General features: G+C 43.3%; 1 long non-coding RNA gene across 2 annotated transcripts; it reads right to left on the bottom strand.

Annotated features, from left to right (window-relative positions):
- Positions 1-5,527: 5,527 nt before the first annotated feature.
- Positions 5,528-7,441, bottom strand: LOC125523830. 2 transcript variants are annotated; one of them, XR_007290448.1, is made up of 3 exons: positions 6,836-7,441; positions 6,148-6,729; positions 5,528-6,052 (listed from the first exon to the last, which is right to left on the bottom strand). It is a non-coding gene; the product is annotated as an uncharacterized LOC125523830 (long non-coding RNA). The 2 variants fall into 2 exon arrangements; XR_007290447.1 differs by having other exon boundaries at positions 6,166-6,729; positions 6,836-7,433.
- Between the last annotated feature and the right edge of the window lie 3,475 nt (positions 7,442-10,916).

Raw genomic sequence — 10,916 nt, 5'->3', positions numbered from 1 at the left:
ATTAAGCTCGCGTGGGTGGTGATAACCCACAAGTATAGGGGATCCATTGTAGCCTCTTTCGATAAGTAAGAGTGTCGAACCCAACGAGGAGCTAAAGGTAGAACAAATATTCTCTCAAGTTCTCTCGACCACTGATACAACTCTACGCACGCTTTACGTTCGCTTTACCTAGAACAAGTATGAAACTAGAAGTACTTTGAAGGTGTTGTAGGATAGGTTTGCAAGATAATGAAGAGCATGCAAATAAAAACTAGGGGTTGTTTATATAAAGAAACAACTAAGTTAGTTTTAGTAGAGAGCTTTTTCACAAGAAAGTTATTTGTCCCTAGGCAATCGATAACTAGACCGATAATCATTATTGCAATTTTATATTAGGGAGAGGCATAAGCTAACATACTTTCTCTTCTTGGATCATATGCACTTATGTTGGAACTCTAGCAAACATCTATAACTACTAAAGATCCTTAAGGTAAAACCCAACCATAACATTAAAGTATCAAGTCCTCTTTACTCCCATACACAAACAACCTACTTACTCGGGTTTGTGCTTCTGTCACTCACGCCACCTACCATAAGCAAATCATGAGCATATTGCAAACCCTACAGCGACGACCCCTCACGCTTGCGCGACACGAAGAGCACCACGGGACAGCATCAATAATAAAACATACAACTCAAACCAATCATGATCATCAATCAACCCATAGGACAAATCGGATCTACTCAAACATCATAGGATAGCCATACATCATTGGGAAATAATATGTAGTGTTTAGCACCATGTTTAAGTAGAGATTATAGTGGGGAGAAGAGATGTTACACCGCTGCATAGAGGGGGAGAGATTTGTTGATGATGGCGGCAAAGTTGTTGGTGTAGATCGCCATCACGATGATGGCCCCGGCGACGTTCCGGCGCCACCGGGAGAGAGGGGGGAGAGAGCCCCCTCCTTATTCTTCTTCCTTGGCCTCCCCCTAGATGGGAGGAGGGTTTCCCCTCTGGTCCGTGGCCTCCATGGCGGTGGAGGGGCGGGAGCCCCTCCAAGATTGGATCTCTCTCTCTCTCTCTCTCTCTCTCTCTCTCTCTATATATATATATATATATATATATATTCTGATCACAACATGAACTTCCCGAGTAACGCACCTGACCTTCCCTGAGTACTAGGTTGAACTTCAGCTAAAAGGTGTCCAAATGGGGCTTGCGATATACCGTTGGAAAGCTATGGACACCAGTATCATGACCCAAGTTAAATTTTTGGCAAAATGTAAGCGGTTTAAGAGCAGTTTTGAAAACCATTTTTTCTTCGTAAAAAAACTTGAATCGTATTTTCGATCGCATTTCTAAACCATTTTTCGGAATGAGGCAAATAATATGGCGTTGGGAAGCTACTGCAAAACCGCTCCTTTGACATGTTGAAAGTTTTCTCTAATTCCCTATGGATAAAGAGTAATTTGGAAAATCGTAAAATTTCGCAAACCGAATAACCGATTTCGTATTTTCAATGTAATTTCTAAACGGCTAATCCAATTGAGGCAAATGATATGGCGTTGGAAAGCTTGTGAAAATGCGCTAATTTTTCATGTTGAAAGTTTTTTCTAATTTTGAACGGTTTAAAAGTAATTTAGAAAACGATCCAAGTTGCACCGAGTTTGTATTTTGAAATTAGTTTTTTAACGTTGCGTCCGGATGCAACAAATGATATGGTGTTGGAAAGCATGAGGAAATGCGAAACTTTTTTGTATATATTGTTTCTCTCAATTCCTTACTATTTTATGTCAATTTTGAAAATGGCTAAAAACGTATTTTTGCCGTAATTTCTAGAAACTTTATCGGAATGGGGCAAATAATATACCGATGAAAAGCTAAGGAAAATGCAAAACTTTTTCATATTGATGGTTTTCTCTGATTCCTAGCCGTTTACAAGTAATTTTGAAAACGGCGGGATCATTAGTTCTGCCTTTATCGCGAAACAGATTCTTTAAAAATGCACCGCGTGAAGAACCTGAACTTCTCGGCATGTCTACTTGAACTTCACTCTGTTTTTCACGTGCTTTTTTTGCCCGTACCTCTGGATCCACTACTCGTAGCTCTCCATCCACTCACCGGAATTGAGCAAGTGATATAGTGATGAAAAGCTGTTGTAAACACGCAACTTTCCCGTGTTGATCATTTTTTCATACTCGTGATGATTTTAAAAGTTTTTTATCTGAAATTCATTCAGCGTAGTAGTTGAAATTCCTACTGTTTTCACGTTGAACTTCTGTAAAGTATTTTCGTTTGTAATTTTCTCATCCATTCGTCAGTGTTACACAAATGATATTTCTTTTTTACAAACCTCTCTCACAATAATTTTTTTAACTTTCTCCGACCGAGGACTTGAACTTGCACAAATGATATTCCTGTCGTTCTGATGTAAATTAGAAAATGATGAGATCATGATTTCTGCCTTCATCGTGAATGGAAAAGCACTGCGTGAAGTAGTTGAACTTCTCGGGCATGTCTGTTTGAACTTCACTCCGTTTTTGACGTGTTCTTTTTTGCACTGCTTGAAGTAATTGAACTTCTGGGGCATGTTTGTTTGAACTTCACTCTGTTTCACTTTATTGTATTTTTCTTATATGAAATACACACCATGTAGTACGTGAACTTCCGGTTGTTATCACTTTGAATTTCTCTCTGGTTTGAGAGAGTTATTTTAAAACACAAAAACATACATTTTTAGGTATTTTGGACATCTAAATACACGGTGTACCTCTCTCACAAGAATTTTTTGAACTTTTCCTCGCCGAGTACTTGAACTTCTAGCAACTTTTTTTCATTTATGGGTTGTTTTTAAAAGTGCAAAAAGTGGCGTTGTGTTTTTTATGTTTTGAACAGGTAAATCCTAGGTTTTAATAAACTCCGAACTTCTCTGTTATTTCAATTTGAACTTCACCTTTTCATATTTTGAGTAAAGAATAGTATTCGATTTTTATACTTATGAATCGCAACAAGTTTTTCATGTAGACATGTGTTACAAATTCGTTGCCGTTTGAGAGCAGTTTTTTAAATAGCAAAACAACGTTGTTTTTTACCTTTGAAAACAACATGTAAATGAACGACGGACATCATTCTCTTCTGAAACGCATTCCATGAAGTAGTTGAATTTCCCGCTGTTTTCACCTTGAACTTCTGTTACGTATTTTTGTTCAAACTCTCTTACAAGAATTTCTGAACTTTCTCGGGTAGAGCACTTGAACTTCTAGCAACAATTTTTTTAGCATTTTCTTTTTCATTTTTTTTAATACAAAATGCACACCGTGTAGTACGTGAACTTCTGGCTCTTATCAATTTTAATGTCTCTTTGCTTCTCTTTAGTAACATAAAAAAATCTGAGTTTTTATAGACATCGAACCACTCTAACTTTTCTATTCTCATTTGAAACGCATTTTGTGTAGTAGTTGAACTTCTCGCTGTTTTGGACGTCTATGTGTCGTAGTTTTTGAACTTGTTTGGGGCTTCACCTTTTTTTTTAGTTTTTTTTACATTAAACATACTAAAATCACTTTTTTGCATCAAAGCATACTATTGAACTTCATGAAACAATAGAAAACAAGAAATTAGATAACCCGATGTACAAATGGGGGCCAAATAAACAAACGATCTTATTCCCTTTCATACGGCTCACTGAATTTCACATGTGCAAATGGACTTCACTTAGTTGTCTCACCTTCATCATACAACTTGTACATCCAAGCCCAAAATCAAAATCAAAACCATGCCTCTCCAAACACAACATGTGCACAGAGAGAGCTATAGTTGTTCCTTCCCACCTATATGTGAACTTCTAAGGTCGATATAATTTTTCTATAGTAGATGCATACCAACTACGAGGAGGAGAATCTTTTTGTTAGTAATGGGAAAAATTCGAGTTTTTGTAATAAATATCAAACCGCTCCACTTTTTTGAAATTGAACTTCTTGGTCTATTGTTTACTAACGAGGAAAATCTGGGTTTTTCATATACATTAAACTATTCTATTTTTTAAAATTGAACTTCTTGGTTTTTCAATTTGGACTTGGTGTTATTTATTTTAGTAACGGAAAAAAATCCTAGTTTCTTAATAAACATCGACCTATTCCATATTTTAAAAATAAACTTCTAAGTTTTTTGAACAGAGATAATCCCTTTTTATATGAATTTGTTTGAGATGCTTTTTTTAATTTGATCTTCTTACGTTCTATAAACATTGAACTTCTTCGTATTTTTAAATTTGAACTTCTAGGCCTTAAATCCATAAAAATTATTCTTGGTTTCAGTTTTTAGACACGAGAAAAATCTTATTGTTATATTAACATTGAACTGCTCGCCTTTTTAAATTTGAGGTTCCTTTTTTATTTTTTAAAAATGGAACATCCTTCTTTTTGTAAATATGAGTTGTTGTCTATTATTTGAATTTAAACTTATTTAAACTTCATGGGTTTTTTAGCAAGATAATTCTTTTTAAACTTTTTTAGCTTTACCTTTTTATTTTAATTTGAACTTCATTTTATTCTTTAGTAACGAGAAAACATCTGAGTTTTTTTAACCTTTGAACTTCTCTCTTTTTTGACTTTGAACTTCTTAGAAAAAAAATATGGTTTTAAATAAGTAAACAACTTTATAAGTTTTTAAATTTGAACTTATAGGTTCTTTGACCTTCTCGGTTATTTCAAATTGAACTTCTAGGGTTTTTGATACTAGTGCTAGTGTCAAAAATGTTCTTATATTATGGGATAGAGGGATCATTTTTTAATATAAATACTGAATTACTTTGTTATTTTAATTTTGAACTTTTTGGTGCTTTGAGAAACATGAAGCTTCTTGACATAGTATAGAATCTTTTAGGTATACCCACAAAATTCTTGAGTTTTTTCCTCTAAAATCTCTGGTATGTTTTTTTGCACATCGATTTTTTAGTGATGTTTCTCTTTTTTTTGAACTTCACTTTTTCTCGAAAATGAACTATTGGCTTTTTGTTTCTCAACTTTCTGTGTTTCTCTGGTGAACTTTTCCAGTCTGTACGTATTTTTTTCTTCTATCAAATTTGTGTGGTTTCATACCTGAACTTCAAGTTTTCTGTTCTCTGAACTTCCTAGCGGCAATACATGCAAGAAAGCGCTATGTAACTGTTCTTTGAACTTCCTAGCGGCAATACATGCAAGAAAGCGCTATGTAACATACTATCGGCAATTTACCAATTGAAGAGGACATGAAACAGGCAAAGCATAGTATATGCCTACACTACCCACTATTCAGAGAAAGACACACCCACTAAGTGCCAGATAAAGAAATACTTTCTCTTCTAAAGTTAGTGGTTTCTATCCAGCACACACCCACTATATCCTATCTGCGCGCTCTCTCTCTCTCTCTCTCTCTTCTCATTTCTTTAACTAAGGACGGCAGCAACGCTCATCTCTTAAAAGAAATCTCTCTCTCTCTCTGTCATTTTAAACTGCAGCAACAGCGTACCAACAAAACTCTAAACAGTGATCTGTTCCATCTTCATAAATCCAAAACAGAGGAAATTTCACTAATAGAAAAAAGGTAGCCGTTTAGGTGTAAGGAGACCATGACGGGCCACAAGTTTTCATGGCTGGGGACACAGTAGTTGAACGTGCCCATTTGAGTCTTCTTTTCGGACACGATATCATGGCCGGGCGTACGAACCAGATAGACTGTCCACCAAGTGTGCGTTGGCTCGGCTGGCTCCCCAACCCAAACAAACGAGTCTTCTCGCACACACGCTACCACTCCGGCTCAGCATTACTGTGGCATCTCTGCCCTGCTATTTCACCAGTCCTTCCTTGACATATACTCTCCTCCTGGTGGTGTGTGTTTTACTTCAACATTTTGCTGGGATCATAAGATGGCAAGATATGGTGGTGCAGTACGGGCTAGCTGCCGGATGTTCAACCATCAAGGACTACTGAGTCAGTCACTGAGAAACATGGGGCTTGGTTCGTGTTGTGCCTCCGGGGCAGATGAGTCCAGGTAGTAGTACATCCTGCCTCGAGGACTGCTGGTTCAGGACTGAAAAGTGCCAAACGCAGCACACAACTTGTCAGCAGAATTTGAGCTTTTGCAGGAATCACTCCCATGCTATTTTGTGTAGTATATTGTCATACCGTGTGATGCGAGCATACCAGAGTAGAAGACTCGAGGCAGGCATGTTTCCAAATATACTTCACTCGGATTGCAGCAGCAAACACCGGATTTTGGACAATTATAGCAACTTCAGGCCATATGTATTCACATGCACTGCACTGCTCCTTTCCACAAGATTACAAGGCCGTATTTATGAGCGCGGTCGAAGAAGAGCGAAGGGAATAAATCCAAACAGCAACCGAAAGAAGATCAGAATTGGGAAAAGATCTACTAGCATAGGAAGGTCGAAAATAAGCTGTAATTAATCGATTAATCGAGTCGCAACCTCAAAAGAGAACCAACTCCCCTCTTCCTTTCAAGAAGGGAGCAAAAATTAATCGAGTCTTCTATACTCAGTTTGAAGTCTTCACAATAAGTCTCCCTTTACAGGATGGTGGGCAGCAGGATCCGGGGTGTTGTGTTCACGAACGGTCGGCAGCTCCGTTGTTGAACGACCCGGGGCTGCATACTTGAACGGCTCAAGGCTGCTTTGGGAGGACTCGGGGCGCTGCTGCAGATGGGATCAGGGTGAGGGTGCTCTCCACTGCCCTGAAGAAAATGCCCTGCAGGACAAAACACACACGCAAGAACCTTGCGATATAAGTGTGCGATGGATTTAGGCGCTACAGGATCAGTAGAAATTGAACTGCAGAGTGCATACGAGTCGACCTTCACTCCAACGCTCAGGAGGTGCCGAGCGTGACGGAGCATGCCGGCGACGCGCAACCATGGCGCGGCCAGCTGCAGGTTGTGGCCTCCTCCATCTGAAGTTCGACGCCTCCTCGATCTGCAGGATAGCACACCATCCGCACGCGGGCTGGTGGTCGCCGGAGAGTGGAGGGTGGTGAAGGATCCTCGCCGGATCGGGCTTCCACGAGGTGCTCTGGCAGGTGGTGTTGCGCGTCATCGGCTGGGGTCGGGGCTGCGGTTGCGTCGCCGGCGGGGGTGGGGCTGCGGCGGCGCCGCCGACAGGGGCGTGGCTGCGGCTGCGTGGCGGTGGCGGCGTCACCGGCTAGGGTCTGGGCAGCGGGATGGGTGCTCCCACGATGTCGACGGTGAGGAAGGAGGAGATCGGTCAAAGGGAAGGTCGGGCATGGCGGCGCCCGGCTTGCCAGCGGGGCGGGAGTGGGAGGGGGCGGGGGCGGCGACGTCGGGTGGAGGCAGGGTCAGGGGGAGCTCGGCGTCGCTGGGACTAGGGAGATCCGTAGGTTGGGGATCGGGCGAGGTCCAGGACTGGGCATTCGGTTACACCGAACCGATCGGTTCGGTACCTCGGTTAATTTTGGAATTCGGTTTACAGATTTTACTGACCGATCGATATTCTGAGAAACCAATAACCGAGAGTTTGGTCCACCGACGATTCGGTTCGGTCGTCGGTATAACCGAAGAGAGCCAACATGGGCGCCGCTGGACGCAGGCCTGTGGAAGCTATGGCCACCTGGCGCCGCTGGTCGCCGCCGCATGGGAGCTATGGGCGCTGCGCGCGCTGCCGTATGGGAGCTACTCGTTGGAGCCGGCCGGCCGCAGCCTGGAGCTGGGCAAATCCGCAACGGCGGCGCTGCGTGATGTGGCTCAACTCTGGAGCGTATTAGGATAAGCTGCAGCTACTGTGCCTGCACGTGGATGATAAAAGGGTAGGAAAAGGCTTCGTTTTTTTTAACTAGGAAAAGGCTTCGTGTGATGGTGTTGGATGGTCTGTCTCACATGGATGGGCTATTGGGCTTTGTACGGTCTTTAGTATGGCACAGTAGTATTTCGGTCAGTTCGGGGATTCGGTTAACAAACTCCAACAACCGAATTCACCGAGCTATATTCGGTTTCTGCCATTTGCCAACCGAGCTAACAACCGAATTCTCCGTGCTCGGTTTTTTCAGCTTCGGTTTTGGTTTTTTCGGCTCCGGTCTTCGGTTCTCGGTTTTTATGCCTACCCTTAGGCGAGGTGGTGGACGAGGAGGCGTGGAGTGGGCTTTTTTTTTCTTCGTGGGTTTCGGGAGCTCGGGAATGTGTCTTTGGGCCTATATAGTAGCGCCGACCGTGATCCGAATAACTATTCTGATCCTGGGATCAGAATATTGCTAATATATATATATATATATATATATATATATATATATATATTTGTTTCCTTCTATATCTGCGCTCCTAGATTCTGGCCTTTCACTGTTCCTTAAATTTCCGGAGATCTGTAACTCCGATTGGGTTGAAATTTCAACACGAGGGATATCAGGAGCCCGGCTATGACTGGCTATTGCAATGCAGTGAGGAAGTTGAAAAAGAAGTTTGAGGGGTTAGAGCTCCACCACATACCCCGAGTCAAGAATCAAGCAGCCGATGATCTGGCGAAGATAGGCTCCAAGCGCGAGCCTATTCCCAGCAACGTGTTTTTGGAGCATCTCCACACTCCGTTAGTTCAAGAGGATCCTTTCACAGAAGAGCCCCCACAACCAAAAAGTTCCACTAATCCGATTGAAGTTGAAATCCGAACCGTGGTCGACCTGATCATGGAGGTTTTGGTCATCATCCCTAATTGGACGGTGCCATAGATTGCATACCTACTAAAAAAAGAGCTCCCAGAAGATGAGGATGAGGCCCGTCAGATCGTCCGTCGGTCCAAAGCCCTCACCGTGATAGGTGGATGACTGTACAGAGAGAGTGTTACTGGAGTTGCTCAACGATGCATTACACCAGAAGAAGGTCGAATGATTCTCAATGATATCCACTCGGGGACCTGTGGTCACCATGCGTCCTCTCAGACAATCGTGGCCAAAGCATACCAAGCGGGTTTTTACTGGCCGCGAGCAAACGAAATGGCAAAGGAAATACTCGACAAGTGTGAGGGCTGCCAGTTCTACTCCAACATGTCCCACAAACCTGTGTCAGCCCTGAAGACCATTCTACTCGTCTGGCTATTTGCTGTTTAAGGATTGGATATGGTTGGACCTAGGGGTGGGCATAAAAACCGAGAACCGAAGACCGGAGCCGAAAAAACCAAAACCGAAGCCGAAAAAACCGAGCACGGAGAATTCGGTTGTTAGCTCGGTTGGCAAATGGCAGAAACCGAATATAGCTCGGTGAATTCGGTTGTTGGAGTTTGTTAACCGAATCCCCAAACTGACTGAAATACTACTGTGCCATACTAAAGACCGTACAAAGCCCAATAGCCCATCCATGTGAGACAGACCATCCAACACCACCACACGAAGCCTTTTCCTAGTTAAAAAAACGAAGCCTTTTCCTACCCTTTTATCATCCACGTGCAGGCACAGTAGCTGCAGCTTATCCTAATGCGCTCCAGAGTTGAGCCACATCACGCAGCGCCGCCGTTGCGGATTTGCCCAGCTCCAGGCTGCGGCCGGCCGGCTCCAACGAGTAGCTCCCATACGGCAGCGCGCGCAGCGCCCATAGCTCCCACGCGGCGGCGACCAGCGGCGCCAGGTGGCCATAGCTTCCACAGGCCTGCGTCCAGCGGCGCCCATGTTGGCTCTCTTCGGTTATACCGACGACCGAACCGAATCGTCGGTGGACCGAACTCTCGGTTATTGGTTTCTCAGAATATCGATCGGTCAGTAAAATCTGTAAACCGAATTCCAAAATTAACCGAGGTACCGAACCGATCAGTTCGGTGTAACCGAATGCCCAGTCCTAGTTGGACCCCTGAGGACTGACAGAAGTGGTTTCACTTATTTGCTTGTAGCAGTCGACAAGTTCACTAAATGGATCGAAGCCAAGCCTATCAAGAGTCTCGATTCAAGCACTGCCATCAATTTCATCAGAGAGCTGACATTCGGATATGGAATCCCTCACAGTTATATCACAGATAATGGCTCCAACTTTGATTCTGATGACTTCAGAGCTTTCTGCGCCTTCCAAGGAACTCGGGTCGACTACGCGTCTGTCGCGCATCCGCTGTCGAATGGGCATGCAGAGAGAGAAAATGGTTTGATCCTCCAAGGGCTGAAACCTCGGTTCATGCGTAACCTCAATCATGCGGCAGGTGCTTGGGTAGATGATTTGCCATCAGTCCTTTGGGGGTTGAGAACAACGCCAAATCAGTCGACTGGTCGGACTCCCTTCTTTATGGTCTATGGGGCTGAAGCCGTGCTGCCAAGTGATTTGCTTCACAACGCGCCTCGAGTGAAACTTTCCTCAGAAGCTGAAGTAGAGCAGGCTCGGCAAGATGCTGTTGACCTCCTGAAAGAAGAGAGAGAGATGGCCTTGATCCGATCGACCATTTATCAGCAAGACCTCCGCTGATTCCATGCCAGAAACGTGAGAGGTCGAGCATTTTAGTAAGGAGACCTGGTGCTCCGAGTGGATCAGCAAAGGCCTCACAAGCTTGCTCCCACTTGGGAAGATCCCTTTGTCATCACCAAGGTGCTCCACAATGGAGCGTATCACCTTTACAATGTGGAAAACAAGAAAGACGAGCCACGCGCTTGGAACGCGAACCTGCTCCTCCATTTTTACACTTAAGCATTCGGGTGGACGAGTTGTAATAAAAATCATTCAGTTTTCTTATCAAAGACAAGATTTTTGTAGTACCTTAATAATTGTTGTCCTGTCAAGATGTATGTTCAAATCCCCTAGTGGTGAGGAATCCTCCCACTCAGGGGCTTAGCCGCAAACCTGATTAGCACTCACAAAATTAGCTGCCATTTTTTACTGAAGAGTGCGATTAGGTTGATTCTTTTTGCAGATGATTAATAGACAAATTCCTCACGTACAAAAATTTATTTCAGAATTTTTGGGG

The sequence above is a fragment of the Triticum urartu genome, chromosome 7, assembly GCF_003073215.2.
Source record: "Triticum urartu cultivar G1812 chromosome 7, Tu2.1, whole genome shotgun sequence".
Lineage (NCBI taxonomy): Eukaryota > Viridiplantae > Streptophyta > Magnoliopsida > Poales > Poaceae > Triticum > Triticum urartu.
This window is presented reverse-complemented; position numbering and strand designations above follow the sequence as displayed.